This window comes from Gracilinanus agilis, chromosome 3, assembly GCF_016433145.1.
Source record: "Gracilinanus agilis isolate LMUSP501 chromosome 3, AgileGrace, whole genome shotgun sequence".
Taxonomy (NCBI): Eukaryota; Metazoa; Chordata; class Mammalia; order Didelphimorphia; family Didelphidae; genus Gracilinanus; species Gracilinanus agilis.
Window position 1 is genome coordinate 303,943,154 of NC_058132.1, and position 18,139 is coordinate 303,961,292.

Genomic DNA, 18,139 nt, shown 5'->3' on the forward strand with positions numbered 1-18,139 from the left:
CATATGATGTTTGTTGATGGTTTTAGGTATATACTGTTTATTATTTTAGGAAGGGTCCTTCGATTCCTATACTTTTCAATGTTTTCAAGAGGAATGGATGCTGTATTTTGTCAAAGGCTTTTTCAGCATCTATTGAGATAATCATGTGATTTTTGTTTGTTAGACTGTTGATATGGTCAATTATGTGGATGGTTTTCCTAATGTTGAACCATCCTTGTATTCCTTGTATAAATCCCACCTGATCATGGTGGATGACCTTCTTAATTACTTGCTGGAGTCTCTTTGCTAATATTCTATTTAAGATTTTTGCATCTATGTTCATTAGGGAGATCGGTCTATAGTTTTCTTTCTCTGTTTTTGGTTTACCTGGCTTTGGAATCAGTACCATATTTGTGTCATAAAAGGAATTTGGTAGGACTCCTTCTTTGCTTATCATATCAAATAATTTGTATTGTATTGGGATTAGTTGCTCTTTGAATGTCTGATAGAATTCACTTGTGAATCCATCAGGTCCTGGTAATTTTTTCTTAGGGAGTTCTTTAATGGCTTGTTCAATTTCTATTTCTGATATGGGATTATTTAGGTATTCTATTTTTTCTGCTGTTAATCTAGGCAATTTATATTTTTGTAAATATTCATCCATATCTCCTAAATAGTTATATTTATTTCCATATAATTGGGCGAAATAGTTCTTAATGATTGCCTTAATTTCCAATTCATTATAGATGAGGTCTCCCTTTTCATCTCTAATATTGTCAATTTGGTTTTCTTCTTTCCTTTTTCTTATTAGATTGACCAGTACGTTGTCTATTTTATCTGTTTTTTTCAAAATACCAGCTTCTAGTCTTATTTATTAATTCAATAGTTCCTTTACTTTTGGTTTTATTAATTTCTCCCTTAATTTTTAGTATTTCTAATTTAGTTTTCATCTGGGGGTTTTTTATTTGCTTGCTTTCTAATTTTTTGAGTTGCATGCCCAATTCATTAATCTCTGCCCTCCTTAATTTGTTAATATATGCACTCAGGGATATAAATTTCCCCCTGAGTACTGCCTTGGCTGCATCCCACAGAGTTTGGTAGGATGTCTCATCATTGTCATTCTCTTCAATGAAATTGTTGATTGTTTCTATGATTTCTTCTTTGACAATTTGGTTTTGGAGAATCATATTGTTTAATTTCCAATTGGTTTTTGATTTGCCTGTCCTGGTGCCCTTACTGATTATTAGTTTTATCTCATTATGATCTGAGAAATTTACATTTATTTTATCTGCTCTTTTGCATTTGTTTGCCATAATGCTATGCCCTATTACATGGTCAATCTTTGTAAATGTACCATGTGCAGCTGAAAATAAGGTGTATTCCTTTTTGTCCCTATTTATTTTTCTCCACATATCAATTAAATATAATTTTTCTAGGACTTCATTCATCTCACTTACCTCTTTCTTATTTATTTTTTGGTTTGATTTATCTAGATCTGAAAGAGGAATATTTAGATCTCCCACTATTATGGTTTTACTATATATTTTCTTCTTGAGCTCTGTCAGTTTCTCCTTTATGAATTTGGATGCTATACCACTTGGTGCATATATATTGAGCAGTGTTATTTCCTCATTGTTTATACTGCCTTTAATCAGGATGTAATGACCTTCCCAGTCTTTTTTAATCATATCTATTTTTACTTTGGCTTTGTCAGAGATCATAATAGCCACGCCTGCCTTCTTTTTCTCATTTGATGCCCAAAAGATTTTGCTCATACCCTTAATCTTGAACTTGTGTATGTCTACCTGCCTCATATGTGTTTCTTGTAGACAACCTATGGTAGGATTTTGGTTTCTGATCCACTCTGCTATTTGCTTCCGTTTTATGAGTGAGTTCATTCCGTTCACATTCAGAGTTACAATTGTTAGTTGTGTTTTCACTGACATATTTGTATCCTCCCCTAGACCCACTCCTTCTCATTACACTATTTTCTTTTACACCAGTGGTTTGCTTTGAGCCAGTATCGCTTATCCCCTCCTTTGATTGACTTCCCTTTCTGCTCCCTCCCTTGCTGTTCCCCTCTTTTTGTTTTTTTTAAAGACCAAATGAATTCCCTCCCCGTTCTTCTCCCCTCCCTTTTTTGGCCTCCCCACTCCCCTGCTCCCTTTGGTTTATCCCTTCTGACTTTCTCAGTAGGGTTAGATAGAGTTTTTTATCAGGATGGAAAATAAAGCTACTCTTCCTTCTCAAGGTTGATTACACTGAGAGTAAGGTTTGATTATGCTCTCTTCCTCTCCTTCTTATGATATTATTCATCCCCTCCCCTTCCCATGCCCTCTTTGTGTGTAATAGAATATCTTATTTTTCTTATTTACTCGGATTTTTCTTGGTGTCCCCTACTATTCCCCCCCTCTTTCCCACCCTCCAGGTCTTCTTAGACCATTTAGTATCCTGTCCTCTCCCTATGAATTATTCTTCTGGTTGCTATAATAGTGAATATTATAATAGTGTATAGAGTTCACTACAGGAATTATACATAGCATTTCTCCACCTAGTAATACAGATAATTAGATCTTATTTATGCCCTTAAAGAGTCAAGCTTAAAAGAGTATGAGTTTTCTTTTTTTTCCCTCTGTTTCTTATTTACCTTTTCACCTTTCTCTTGATATTTGTGGTTGAGTGTCAAACTTTCCATTTAGTACCGATCTCTTTTGTGCAAAAACTTGGAATTCTTCCATTTTGTTGAATGCCCATACTTTCCCCTGAAAGTATATAGTCAGTTTCTCTGGGTAGTTGATTCGTGGCTGAAGGCCCAGCTCTCTTGCCTTTCTGAATATTTTATTCCAAGCCTTGTGGTCTCTTAGTGTGGAAGCTGCCAGATCCTGTGTGATCCTTGATATCTGAATTATCTCTTTCTGGCTTCTTGTAAAATATTTTCTTTTACTTGGAAGCTCTTGAATTTGGCTATTATATTCCTGGGGGTTGACTTTTAGGGGTCAAGTGTCAAGGGTGATCTATGGATCCTTTCAATGTCTATATTGCCCTCTTGTTGTAGGACTTCAGGGCAATTTTGCTGAATAATTTCTTTTAGTATGGCATCCAGGTTTCTATTAATTTCTGGTTTTTCTAGAAGACCAATGATTCTCAAATTGTCTCTTCAAGACCGGTTTTCTTGGTCTGTCACTTTGTCATTGAGATATTTCATGTTTCCTTCTATTTTTTCAGTCTTTTGACTTTGTTTTACTTGTTCTTGTTGTCTTGAGAGATCATTAGCTTCTAATTGCTCAATTCTAGCCTTAAGGGACTGGTTTTCGGCTATAATCTTTTGATTTTCAGCTATGATCTTTTGATTTTTCCTTTTCAATCTGGTCATTTCTGGTGTTCAATTTGCTTATCAGTTCATTTGATTTCTGAGCCTAACTTTCCAATTGCAAAATTCTGCCTTTTAAACTGTTATTTTCTTGCCTGATTTCCTTTTGAGCTATTTCGCATTTCTCTAACCAAATCTTTTCCAATGTTTTTGTCATCTCATATTTGAACTCTTCAAGAGCTTGTGACCAGTTTTCCTTATTTTGGAAGGGTCTGGATGCTTGTTTGTTCTCCTCCTCTTTTTGCTCTGTTGCCTGGATTTTCTCTGTGTAAAATTTGTTGAGTGTTAAAGATTTGTTTTTCTTGTTGTTAATCTTTCTCTTCTGAATTTCCTGATTCTGGGTAGCCATCGTTAGCCCTGCAGCTTCTCAGTTTTATCTTCGCTTGCAGGGTCTGCCTGTGGTCTTTTGGGTCCTGAGGTCTTAGGTCTGGTTTTTCTCAAGGTCAAGCCCCCTGGTGGACCCCCTTGCTTGATCCTTTGCCAGAGGTTCCTTTACAAGTCTCAGGGCGCTGCTTCCACAGTTATATACCTGTCTGCATTTGTTCCCCACTCAGGGTTGCAGAGCCTTTGCTCTCGCCTGTGTCTGCCTCCACCCGCTCCTCCTCCTGCGCTCTGTGTATGTGCTCAAAGTCCTTGCGAATTCTTTAGCTTTTTGGGGTCCTAAGTCTTGCTGCTCTCAGGAACAGGCCCTGGAACTGTCAATGACTCAATGGGTGCCCCAAACTTGCTCTATTTCTTTTTAGCTGGCACAGGTGGTGTGTGTGTGTAGGAGTTGGGGGGTGTTGCTCAGCCCCCGATTTAGTGAGAGCTGTTTCACCCCTTTATAGCATGGAAATGTCCCAATTCCACGTACCTTCCATGCTGTACCCTGTTGTGGGGTCCCTCCTTTTGTCTGGACTTGTTTTTATGTCCCCTTGAGGAGTCCTGTGTGTTTCAGTCAGGAGAGGTTAAGAGCTGCTTTTTACTCTGCTGCCATCTTAACCCGGAGTCTTCTAACCTTTTTTAAATTAGATTGACCAGTACTTTGTGTATTTTATCTGTTTTTTTCAAAATACCAGCTTCTAGTCATATTTATTAATTCAATAGTTCTTTTACTTTTGATTCTCTTAATTTCTCCTTTGATTTTTAGTATTTCTAATTTAGTTTTCATCTGGGGATTTTTAACTTGCTCGCTTTATAATTTTCTGAGTAGCATGCCCAATTCATTAATCTCTGCCCTCCTTAATTTGTTAATATATGCACTCAAGGATATAAATTTCCCCCTGAGTACTGCCTTGGCTGCATCCCTCAGAGTTTGGTAGGATGTCTCATCATTGTCATTTTCTTCAATGAAATTGTTGATTGTTTCTATGATTTCTTCTTTGACTAGTTGGTTTTGGAGAATCATATTATTTAATTTCCAATTAGTTTTTGATTTCCCTGTCCTGGTGCCCTTACTAATTATTATTTTTATTGCATTATGATCTGATAAGGTTACATTCATTATTTCTGCTCTTTTGCATTCGTTTGCAATGTTTCTATGTCCTATTACATGGTCAATCGTTGTGAATATACCATGTGAAGCTGAAAATGAGGTGTATTCCTTTTTGTCCCTTTTTGTTTTTCTCCACATATCAATTAAATCTAATTTTTCTAAGACGTCATTCACCTCTCTTACCTCTTTCGTATTTATTTTTTGGTTTGATTTATCTAGATCTGAAAGAGGAATATTTAGATCTCCCACTATTATGGTTTTACTATCTATTTCCTTCTTGAGCTCTGCCAGTTTCTCCTTTATGAAATTGGATGCTATGCCACTTGGTGAATACATATTGAGCACTGTTATTTCCTCATTGTCTATATTGCCTTTAATCTGTATGTAATGACCTACCCTGTCTTTTTAATCATATCTATTTTTACTTTGGCTTTGTCAGAAATCATAATAGCCACTCCTGCCTTCTTTTTCTCATTTGAGGACCAAAAGATTTTGCTCAAGCCCTGAACATTAAACTTGTGTATGTCCACCCACCTCATATGTGTTTCTTGTAGACAATATATGGCAGGATTTTGGTTTCTAATCCACTCTGCTATTTGCTTCCATTTTATGAGAGAGTTCATCCCATTCACATTCAGAGTTATAATTATCAGTTGTGCATTCTCTGACATTTTTGTATCCTCCCCTAGTTCTACTCCTTCTTCTCACACAATTTCCTTTTAAACCAGTGGTTTGCTTTAAGCTGGTAACCCTTATCCTCTCCCTTATTATTCCCTTCTTTTTATTTTTAAAGGCCTAACGAATTTCCTCACCCTTCTTCTCCCCTCCCTTTTTTGACCTCTCCACTGCCTGCTCCCCTTGGTTTATCTCTTCTGACTTTCTCAGTAGGGTTAGAGAGAGTTTTATATCCCAATGGGTAATATAGCTACTCTTCCCTCTCATGGTTAATTACACTGAGATTAAGGTTTAAATATTACCTCTTAATGCTCTCATTCTCTCCTTCTTATAATAGCATTTGTCCCCTCCCCTTCCCATGCCCTCTTTCCCCTGGAAGTATATAGTCAGTTTTGATGGGTAGTTGATCTATGGTTGAAGACCCAGTTCTCTTGCCTTTCTGAATATCACATTCAAAGCCTTGAGGTCTTTTAGTGTGGAGGCTGCCAGATCCCGTGTAATCCTGATTGGTGCTCCTTGATATCTGAATTGTCTTTTTCTGGCTTCTTGTAAAATTTTTTTCTTTTACTTGGAAGCTCTTGAATTTGGCTATCATATTCCTGGGTGTTGACTTTTCTGGGTCTAGTGTACAGGGTGATCTATGGATCCTTTCAATGTCTATATTGCCCTCTTGTTGTAGAACTTCAGGGCAATTTTGCTGAATAATTTCTTTTAGTATGGAGTCCAAATTTCTATTAATTTCTGCTTTTCCTGTAAGTCCAATGATTCTCAGATTGTCTCTTTTAGACCTGTTTTCTTGGTCTGTCACTTTCTCATTGAGATATTTCATGTTTCCTTCTATTTTTTCAATCTTTTGACTTTGTTTTATTTGTTCTTGTTGTCTTAATAGATCATTAGCTTCTAATTGCTCAATTCTTGCCTTTAGGGACTGGTTTTCTTTTTCAATCTGGTCATTTCTGGTGTTCAGTTTGCTTATCAGTTCATTTGATTTCTGAGCCTTGCTTTCCAATTGCAAAATTCTGCCTTTTAAACTGTTATTTTCTTGCCAGATCTCTTCCATCTTTCTCATCATCTCAGATTTGAACTCTTCAATAGCTTGTGGCCAGTTTTCATTATTTTTCATTATTTTGGGATGGTTTGGATATGATTACTTGTTTGTTCTCTTCTTTTGTTTGTTCTGTTGTCTGGATTTTCTCTGTGTTAAAGTTGTCGAGTGCTACAGATTTCTTTTTGATGATGTTTCTCCTCTGGGGTTCCTGATTTTGGCTTGCCATTTTTAGCCCTGGGCCTTCTCTGCTTTATCCTCACACTCATGGTCTGTCTGTGCTCTCTAGGCTCCTGAGGTCTCAGGTCTCATTGTTCTTGGGGTTGAGCCTCCTGTTCATCCCTGGTCTGCCCCTCTACCCAAGGCTTCTTCAATAGTCTCAGGGCACTGCTTCCTGTTATGATGATAATAACAGATAATTTGGAGAAGCAGAAAAATGTGTCAAGGCCAATAGACCTTCAAGTCACAAACACTGATTGACAGGCTTCAATGAGAAAGGAGGGGTTAATCACTCCTGTATCTCAAACCCCTCCCCCCAAACAGTTGTTGTTTTCAGATGGAAGATGGAGACTGGCTAAGATTCTTCTGGTAAGTTTCTGTTATGGTTGAGTCGCAATGATGTTCCCTTTCTTTAATTTATATTCCTCACAGGTCTGATAGAGGAATAAGTAGAACCTAGTTATGTAACTGATGAGGACAAAGATAAATGATCTTCTTAAAACTGGCAGCAGACAGGATTCAAACTAGATGTCCAGACTGAGTTGTGAGTATTTCCTCAAAGAATTTCTAGGCACAGTTTTGAAGGTATAGCTTATATTAAGAAGTAACAAGGAAAACTAGAGTAGTTAATGAAGGTATTTGAATAAGGAAAGGTGACCCTTAACTATTAGGTTGAAGCTGCCCTTCCCCCCCACAGAGAAGGTGAAGGAATATAACTGAACTTGTTTGATAATTTATATATCTAATCACTAAATCACTAGATAATTATTATATTGATATTGATGAGGATTAATTCTAACAAACAGGCTAACCCTTGAGTAGAAACCACACTGGCTTATGCCATAATGGCCACTCAGGTGATCCCCCCATGTCTGGAGTAATAAGCAGTCTGTCTGTTCACTTCAACCCCCACAAAGCAACTGCCAACTCCTCTCAACTGCTCCCTCACCCAAAGTTCTCCAGGGGGATCCCTTGGAATTCTGGATGAGGCTGTCCCTGTATCTTTGCAGGGATTCCATGAATCCATCTCTACATAACATTCCACAGCTGTGCTCCTGTTTGCACAGGGTCCCCACTAGAGGTCCACCCCTGACCTCAAGATCCTCGTCTATGCCTACTGCAATGCCTTTACCCAAGACTGGGCTCAAGGTCTGTGTTCAAAGTCCATGAATGTTCTTTAATCTCTTGGGTTCCTAAGTCTTGTTGCTCTCAGGAACAGGCCTGGAGCTGCCAATGACTTAATTGGTGCCCCAAATGTGCTTTAAATCTTGTGCGCTGGCTTTGGCACTGTACGTGGTGTGGGGGTGGGGGAGGGGCTTCCTCAGCTCATGCTCTACTGAGAGCTGTTTCACCCCTTTATAGCATGGAAATGCCCCAATTCCAAGTACCTTCAATGCTGCACCCTGTTGTGGGGTCCCTTTGTTCATGTGGATTTGTTTTTATGTCCCCTTGAGGAGTCCTTTATGCTTTGATTAGGAGAGGTTGAGCAGCTGCTTTTTACTCTGCCGCCATCTTAACCCGGAACTCCCATAAACGTGACTTATTTTTAAGATGAATTCAAGTTTGATTTATATGTTTTTCTTCTTTTTAAGAAATTAATTAAATAAATGTATTCACTTTGGCAGTGTTTAAATTTCTCCCTCATTTCTCCTGCTACCACTTCTCAAACGATCATCTCATATAACAAATTTTTAAAAGGAAAAAAAAAGAAAAAGTGGATAAAAAGGATATAAATCACCTAAATCTATCAACATATAAAGAAAAATCTGAAAATACATGCAAAATCCAATACCCATGAAACCCTTTCCTTCACTTCTGGAGAGAAATCTAAGGTTATATCATCCATACCACTTCTTTGAGGATATTATTATCCTTTGTAATTTTTTAAACATTTACATTTAATTTTATTTTTGTGATGGTTGTTCTTTCCATTTACATTGGTATCATCAGTGTGTGTGTGTGTGTGTGTGTGTGTGTGTTTAGCTGTGCTTACTTTACTTTGAATGAGTTCATGTATGTCTTCCATGCCTTATTTCATTAATCATATTTTATATTTCTTACACTGATACAATATTTCACTATATTCATATACCAAAATTATTTTTTCTTTAACCATTCCCCACTGGATGAGTATCAACTGTTACTAGGTCTTTACTACCATAGGCAGTGCAAATATAACTATTTGGGGCATATGGATTATTTTATATTATTTTATTGTTTTGGTATAATCAATGACCTACCTCTAGCAGTAGAATCTCTTGATCATAAGGGATAGAGATTTTACTGACTTTATTTGCTAAATTTTAAGTTTTTTCAAAACATTTGTAATAATTCACAATCAAATTCACAATACCTCATTGTGTCAATCATATCACAACACTTCCAACTTTGTATGTTTATCACTTTCATCATATATGACTATTCATTGAAAGGGAGGTTAAATATAAGGGTTGTTTTTTATTTGCATTTCTTTTTTTTATCCTAAGATCAATGCTAGGAATTATTTACTAGGCAGAAGAGCAGTAAGGGAATTGCCAAGGGTAATACAGCTAGGAAATGTCTTAGGCCAGACTTAAACCCAGGACCTCGTGTTTTCTAGTCTGGCTCTCTGTACACTGTTCCATCTTCTTCACCTTTGTGTTTCTTTTAATTTTATTTATCTGGAATGCTTTTATATAAATCTTTTTAAACCCTTAACTTCTGTGTATTGGCTCCTAGGTGGAAGAGTGGTAAGGGTGGGCAATGGTGGTCAAGTGACTTGCCCAAGAACACACAGCTGGGAAGTGTCTGAGGCCAGATTTGAACCTAGGACTTCCCGTCTCTAGGCCTGACTCTCAATCCACTGAGCTACCCAGCTGCCCCTTTTTATATAATTTTTAAGGAGTTGAGAATCTTCATTTAAAGGCTATTTGTTCATATTGTTTGACTTCATATCTCTTTGGGAAGGCCATTTATTATTATATATTTAATTATTTTTTATCTTAGATGCCAAATAATTCTGATATGTCTGATAAAATGCTCCCCTCCTCCATTTCAAACCTTTCTTATTTTATACTGGACTCAGTGATTTTTTTTAGGCAGAAACTTTTAAATTTCATTTTATTAAATTATTTTATCTTTTATAAATGCCTTTATTCCTTGTTTAGTTATTTTCTACCTATAGCTGTAGCTGTGAAAGATATTCTTTTGACTCCTCCAATAATTTTGTAATGGTATGATTTTTACTATTCAGGACATGTATCCATTTTGAACATATTTGAGATCCTTTGATCTGATGACAGACCTCTTTGTAGCTTTCTCTGTCCTGTTGTCTCATGCTTGATTAACCTTTGCCTGTTTTCACCTTCATCCATGCATTACATAATATTTCACACCAAAAAATTGCATTTTTTCTTACTTTTTTCCCCAAAAGGGACAATCAACATGCTATTTTCTACTTCCATTGTTTTGCATCTTTGAATTATGTAAGTAGATTTGATTATTTTAAAAAGCACAAATACACTCAATGTATTGAATGATTTTTCAAGAAAAAAAAATAACTCATGTCTCTTTTATTTAAATAACTCAGAATGCTAAAAACATCAAGAAGGCTATATTTTTTATGTTTCCCTTTTGATTTGTTATATGATCCTAGATAGTAATCACTACTATGATTTTGTCAGTGTGGTGCATATTTGTTGGACCACAGTCCATCAAATGAATTAGGAAACAAATGATAAGGAGGAGATGAACATGAAAAAATTAATATGTTTCCTGAGAATAGTTCAACTGAAAATTTTCAGAGACTGAATTTGAAGGCAAATCTTGACTTTCAGTATAAAACTGTATTTGGTGGTCCATTCCTGGGTTTTATTATTAAAAAAGGCAATAAACCCAAACAATAATGTAGTAGAATAGTGAAAATGGGAAAAGAATAATATTAATGCTTTTCATCATATATGTTTTCCTGTCCTAGACCCAATTTGTTTTAGACTGCTGCTATGGGCTTGAGAGAGCTCTTATATAGGAAGGAGTAATATAAATATATATCCCATTATCAGAGATTTGTAGAATTAAAATTACTATTCCTTTTGGCCACAGCAATGGCATGGTAAATTGAATTTAACTAAAAAATACTAGAATACTTACTTTATGTTATAGTTAGAGAGGTCTGTCCCAATTCTGAGAGCAAAACAGCGACAGCATATTTACATTCCTCCATACAGCTTTATGGCAAGAACATTTCAAATATTTTCATTTTTAAGAATTAAGTTTTGATTTTCTCAGTAGGGATAATTATATATGCAGATGGGGAAAACATACTTTTTAACTTGATTGTTTTGCATATCTCTCCATTTGTAAATCATATCTTATATAATTTCTAAACTTTTTTCATTCTTTAGGAGAATTCCTTTCATAATATTTAAAGCCAGGCTTTAAACATGTTGCCTTTTTGTTTATTCATTCATTCCATTGTTTAATGATGTTTGTTTCCAAGCTTTGTGACTCTTTCAGTGATGTTGACCAATTTACCTAACTTCTTTGGGTCTGAATTTCCTCCAGTATGCAGTGATAGGGTTAGAGAAAATAATCTCTAAGGTCATTTCTATTTCTGATTCTGAGAATTTATCCTATAATATTCCACAGAAATTCTCCTTCTGTACCTTGACCTAAACATAGTTTCCTTTCTAATAGAGAGAGTAAAAAGAGATGAAAATCAAGACTAGCTAGAGTGATAAGGGAAGCTTTTGCAGAAGGAGGGCTGCCATAAGAGAGACTGAATTATTTTGTTTCGTCTCAGCATGCTAAAAAAGAGCAATGAATGGAAATGACTTCCTTCCATGCACATAGGAAACAAATAGATGCAAGGTGTTAACCAAGGTTCTCTGACTACAAATCCAGTGTTCTTTTTTACGCATGTGTAAGCAGTATATATTTGTAGAAGGGATCAAGGAGAAGAAGAGGGAGGATAAAGGGATACTGGGAGTGAAGGAGGGATTAAGAAAGGAAGAGAGGAAAGAAAAGAAGGATAAAAAATCCAAATCTTTAAGTGATTAGATCATATAAATCATCAAAGTGAAGTACATTGTCCTCCTGCATAGACAGTTTTTCATTACTAGATTAAAAATGCCAAACCACTTAATCATGTTACTAGATTACCTTATCCCTATATAACTCATTGGTACAAATTAGCTTAGTCCTAAGTGATTTCTGTAATTATTTATAATTCCTTTTCCCTAGGTGATTTGCTCATGATCACACAGCTAGTATCTGCATAACACAGAATATGAATTGAAGTCTTCCTGATTCCAAATCTAGTACTCTATCCACTATTCCACCTAAGTTATGTTTATGGAAAACCTGACCTGATTTTGAGCTTTGGCAATGCAGGTTACATGAAGTCAACATTGTTAATGTTTTATTGATGTCTAGAAAGAAAGTAGAATTAACTTTAGGTAGTTTAGCTAGGAAAGCTTAGTAAGTAGATGAATATGGACAGAGAGATAAGGTAATTAGGAGAAATAGCTAATGGAAGTAAAGAAGAATCCAGGCCTGTGCTAAGTACTGTGAATACAAAGAAACAAATAATATCCCATATACCCAAGGGATTTATAATGTAATGGCTATGGTATCATGGAAACAACTATGTACAAATAAGCTATATTCAGGAAAAATTGGAAATTTTCTTAAAAGAACTGTCATTAAGATTAAGAATGAATAGAAAAGGCTTCTTACAGATGATTTGGTGTTAGCTAAATTTTTTTTAACCCTTAATTTTGGTGTATTGTCTTATAGGTGGAAGATTGGTAAGGGTGGGCAATGGGGGTCAAGTGACTTGCCCAGGTTCACGCAGCTGGGAAGTGGCTGAGGCCAGGTTTGAACCTAGGATCTCCTGTCTCTAGGCCTGACTCTCACTCCACTGATCTACCCAGCTGCCCCTGTTAGCTAAATTTTGAAAGAAGACAGCAGAGTCAGGAGGCAGAGATGAGGATGGACAACATTTCAGATAAGGACAGAGGGTGTCTGCACTCAGGATATAGAATGGCTTCTTATGTAAATTATTGCAAGGAGGTAAGTTTCACTCCATTGCAGAGTACTGTTATGGGGGATTTGGAAGGGAAGTAGTATGGGAATTAGGTAGGATGTTATAGGGAGATGCAGGATATAATATGAGACTGAAGCTAGGGATAATAGCTGGTAGGATCAGGGAACAAGACAAAGCAAGGGATTCAAGGCTGAAGGTATTCAAGTGAATATACTAGGTAATAGGGAAGTTAGGGCAATATAGTGGATAAGGAAGGTTCAGTGATGAAGGATGGCAGCTTAAGTAGTAACAGAAAATAAGGGAATGTCCAAAAACAGGGAGTATAACACTGAGGTAACAAGGATTGCCAGGGAGAGGATGAACTAATCTAAACAGGCAAACAGCAGCAGCATACAGACTAGGACTTAGACTAAAGACAAACACTGAAGGGAAATAGACTGATTGAAATTAACTGCAGGCTTTAGTTAATTTCACAGGAAGGGACTTGTTTTGAAGATGGATACCCAGGCTTCCCTCAAGCCCAGAGTATGTTGATTCTATTCCTCTTCTTCCCTTTCTTACTAATTAACTAACAAAGTAACTAAAAGGTCTGTTTTAAACACAAAAGGGGTTTATTGTCTTCTCAGGTTAGATTGTCAGGTAAAAGGATTAAGGAAGCCCTCACAGCTGCTTAGAGAAACCTCAGATGGGGAAAGGGAAGCAGGAATGGAGTCTGAGAAAGTCCTGTCTTTACTCAGCTCTCTAGGTGATTTTGAAATCAAAAGAGATTAGGATGATGGCTACAAAAACCTCTCTAGATAAAGTACTGCAAGGGTAGAGGTAAACTCTTACAGATTTGAACTAACTCTCTGATTCACTCTCCTTATTCACTCCTCACAGACATTTGGGTAAGGGAAATTAAGGTAGGAAAATGAGGTAGGGTATGGAGATTCAAAGGGTTTATCTAAATTAACAAATCTCAAAAAACACTCCAAAGCTAGGCTAGGTTTTCAATCTCAAGAAGTAGAAGCAGGAGCTCAGCTGGCCCTGGTTCCCTCCTCGAGTTCCCATGTCCAACTGAAACTCTTTCCCAAGATTCTAAAGTCCTAACTGACATTAGAACTCAGCCAATGTCTGAAAAACTGTTATGTCCCCCCTCTCTGCACTACAGTACATAGAAAGATTTATATATGAACAGGTAAGAAAAGAACAAATTATGAAAAGCTTTAAAGGTTAAACTTATTTTTCTTTATTTTATCCTGAGGTAATATGCCATTGGATCTGGAATAAGATAACTGTACAGCTGTGCGGCCCTGGGCAAGTCACTTACATTTGATTAGCTCTCACCATTCCTATGCCTTGAAACCAGTTTAAGGTTTAAAAAAAAGAAATTGCTGGATTTGGCTGAAAGTGGGGTAGCATGGTCAGACTAGAACTTTAGGTAGATCATTTGGACAATAGAATGTATGCTTGACTACGGTGGGGAAGACACATGAAACAGAGAGACCAAGAAGCAAGCTCTTAAAATAGTCTTAGCTTGAGATGATACACAAGGGTAGTAGCACAAGGTTGGGGGCAATACAAAAAGAGAGAATAAGGTACATATGAGAAAATTTAGTGTATAAATGTCATTACTTAACAAATGATTGTATGTGGAAGGATGTGAAAGAATGAGAATATCAAAGAATGAGATATCAAGGAAGATACCCTCTCAAAGTACAAATATAAAGACTAGAAAATTTTATATTTTAATGTAACTTCAAATGAAAAAGGAGAAAGAAGGGGAGAATGCATTAGGAAAAAGGAAGAAGGTAAATTTAAGGAAAGTAAAACATGTTGATAAGGCCATTTAGTGGAAAACATATAGGAAGTGACTCATAAAATTAAAATCTGTGCCTGACCTATGTAGTTGAATTGGCCACCTTGTAGAGAATGAACTCTATTTCATTAGATTTGTCTTCTCTAGACTCTTGAAAAGAAAACCCATTTAGACATACACATAATGAAAAGGATCAGGGATTGTGATTCATATTCATAAAAAGTAATAACAACCACACAAATGGATACACTTCTTAAACTAAAATAACATAGATCCATCAAAATAATGAGTGGCTTCTTAGTTCTTTAAAGAATTTTGTCATTATTTCCTAAGTAAGATTTTCCCAAATAGCAACACCATTCAAACCTGGTGTCTAATTTGACATTTTGTTTTGTACCTTTCTTTTGTGCTTTGTCAGGCATTATTTTGAAATTGATAATTATTTTATGTGACATAACATGACAGCAGATTTTAAGATTGATAAGAGTAGCACTGAACTCATTTCCAACCTTGGACCACCTCTAATACCAACCAGTTTTTTAATATTCTTATTTAATAAATATTTGTATAATTAATGACTATTCCTCTTAATCATTTAAGAATCACTTTTTAACAACCAAAACTTTTAAAAATAATATAACCTAGACTTCTGATTTTACAAACAAAGGGGCTGAGGTTTATGAAAAGAAACTTGTCTAAAGTTTCATATTTCATTAATAGTAAAGGAAAAATTCCACCTCAGGTCTTCTGACTCCCAAGTCAGGTATGTGTACAAACAGTATATTTTTTGTCAAGTAACTCAAGTCCCTGAAGAAGTACATGGTAAGCATCAAAATATTCTAAGAAATAAATAGCTACAACATGTATATCTTTAAATAAAACAAAGAATGTTGCCAAGATTAGGAAAGCAGAAAATTAGAGGGAAAATTTCATAGACAGTGTCTCAGATAGAGGTCTTATATCTAAAATATATAAAGAACTTGTCAAATTTACAAGAATAAGAGCCATCTTGCAATTGATAAATGGGCAAAGGAAATTAATAGAGAATTTAAATGAAGGAAAAAAAACACATATAGGTGTTTGGAAAAATGCTCCAAATCACTAATAGTTAGAAAAATTAAAACCAAAATAATTCTGAGGTATCATCTCACATCCATGAGATTACCTAAAATGACAAAGGCCAAAATGGTTAATTTTGGAGAGGATGGAGAAAAATTGGGACACTAATACACTGTTGGTAGAACTGTAAACTTATCTAAACATTTTTAGAGCAATTTGGAATTATGTTCAGAGAGTTATTAAACTGTCTTTATCTTTAAGCCCAGCAATTCCATTTCTGGGTCTGTTTCCCAGAAAACAGAGAAAAAGGGAAAGAACCAATGTATTTTAAAATACTTCAAATATTCAAAATATTTATTTTTGCAATATAGCATGTAGAATACTGTTTTAAGTGTAATTCTGTCTCTTTCTCTGACTGTCTCTTTTCTATTTCTCACAGCAGTAGTCACAATTATTTTAATTTGCATTTAAAAGCAGCTTTCCTTTATAATTATTGAATGTATTGATGTGATTGAATTGGAGCATTAAAAAACTGCTGCAAATTTTTAATAAAAATCTCTTTGTGGTGGCAAAGAACTGGACATCAAGAGATAAACTGGAAAACGGTTAAACATTGTAGTATATGATTGTGAGTAATAAACTCATTTTGAGTTCATGCATACATGATAGTAGAGTATATAGACAGAAAGTTAGTGATTCAGTAATATAATAAATATTTAATTTGCATACATATTACTATGATTTTTTTTACATAGGATCATAGATGTAGAGCTAGAAGTGACCTAAAAGTTACATTGAATCTACTCCTGATTTTACAGTTGAGGAAACTATGGTACAAATATTCAAGTTACTATTTCAGTAACTTAGAAATAGATAAAAGAAGGATGTAAAAACAAGTCCTCTGACTCTAGATCCAATGTTATTTTCCACTGTATGATGAAAGTACTATATCAACAATTATAGAGTATATAGGAATGATATAAGATATTGCCCCTATTCTCAGAGTGCATAAACTAGTCAAAGGAAAATAGTATAGCATACATCAAAAAATTAGCAATCAAAGTTGTAAAGAAACCTCAATTGTTGATTGATCATATATTTTCCCTGTTTGGTCTCATTTTCTTTATACATGCTATAAGACATTTGGTCTAGGTCAGTGATGGGCAAACTTTGTAAAGAGGGGGCCAAAGGAAAGGAAATGCTTATCTGCCAGTCTGTTTCTAAGGCAACTCTTTAGAAGATTCATTGTATTGTATCCTACTAATTGCATTCGTCAGATTAGGAATAATGTCCAGGCCTGGATATAACATTTCAGGGGGCCGCATCTGCCCTGAAGGCCGTAGCTTGCCCATCATTGGTCTAGGTCAGTGGTTCCCAAACTTTTTTGGCCTACTGCCCCCTTTCCAGAAAAAAAATATTACTTAGTCCCCTGGAAATTATTTTTTTTTAATTTTAATAGCAATTAATAGGAAAGATAAGTGCACCTGTGCCCATCGCCACCTTCTGGATCACTGCAGCTTCCACCAGGGGGCTGTAGCACCCATTTTGGAATCACTGGTTTAGGTTGTCTCTCAAATTCTTTGAAATATTAATATGATAAATTAATTAAATAAAATTTTCTAGCTAACCAAAAAAGGTAGTCAAAGGAAAGAAAAATATTGAAGATTAGAATAGCTAGGAAAACCTTAATGATAGATATGAGATTCATGCTGCATCTTTTTTATTTGATGCCTTTCAGTTGCAGGGAAAGCATCCAGGTGATGTCTCTGTTTTCTACAAGAAAAACCCAAGAACTGAAATTTGAAGGATATCCATCAACTGGGGAATGGCTGAACAAGTTTTGATAAATAATCATAATGGGAAACTACTGAGTCATAAGAAATTTTGGGTGTTTAATAAAAAACACACAGAAAGATGTACATGAAAGTATGAAAAGCAAAATCAGTAGAATCAAAAATATATTATATATAGCAAGAGAAATAATGTTTGAATTAAAACTTGTAAATGTCGAACTTCAGAGAAAGAAGTTATAAATAGAAACATGAAAGGTGTAGTTTTATATATACATATAAGTATACACACACATACATGTTTTTCAAATGATGCCTTAGCTAGCATGGAGAGAAGAGAGAGCAACAAAGATACCTGTGAATTTCAAAGAAACCAACAAAAATTTAAGTTATTAAAAAAGAAGAAAAGTACCATATTGATTTTGGATATCACTGAGGTAAGAGGCAGTTAGTCACACTGTTTTACCTTAATATTTCTGTCTATTAAATGATCCTTCTGCTTTTTTTTTACCAACATTAGACAAAAATTTCCTACTTGTTTCCCTTTTCCATGTTTAACCATCTCTTGTAAAAGATAGGAAGAAAGAAAGAAAGAGAGAAAGAAAGAAAGAGAGAAAGAAAGAAAGAAAGAAAGAAAGAAAGAAAGAAAGAAAGAAAGAAAGAAAGAAAGAAAGAAAGAAAGAAAGAAAGAAAGAAAGAAAGAAA